Here is a 343-nt window from a genome sequence, read left to right on the forward strand (position 1 = left end):
AGGCAGGGGAGGGGGAGTGCTAGTGAGTGCCCATTTGTACACCTCAAGGACTAAAACTGTGCATTTTACTCGATTTTACTTTGAAATTTTACACACTCGTGCCTTTATGTGTACCAGTGTTGTTCACACATTTGGGTGTCCGGTGTAAAGCTACGTAGGGTTATGCACATGCCCGTGCACGTGCTTAACACAAGCGGAGTACAGAAAGAGTACACTTGGAGTACACTGTGTACTGTAACCCTCAGCGACAGAGGAGCACACAAGTTGTCGACCCAACGGCCTCCGCCACCGGTGAGGTTGATCTATTCAGCTGCAGGCGCGGTTTTATAGCGGAGCGCCCCCC

Source organism: Frankliniella occidentalis, unplaced genomic scaffold, assembly GCF_000697945.3.
Source record: "Frankliniella occidentalis isolate FOCC.00 unplaced genomic scaffold, Focc_3.1 Scaffold175, whole genome shotgun sequence".
Classification (NCBI taxonomy): Eukaryota; Metazoa; Arthropoda; class Insecta; order Thysanoptera; family Thripidae; genus Frankliniella; species Frankliniella occidentalis.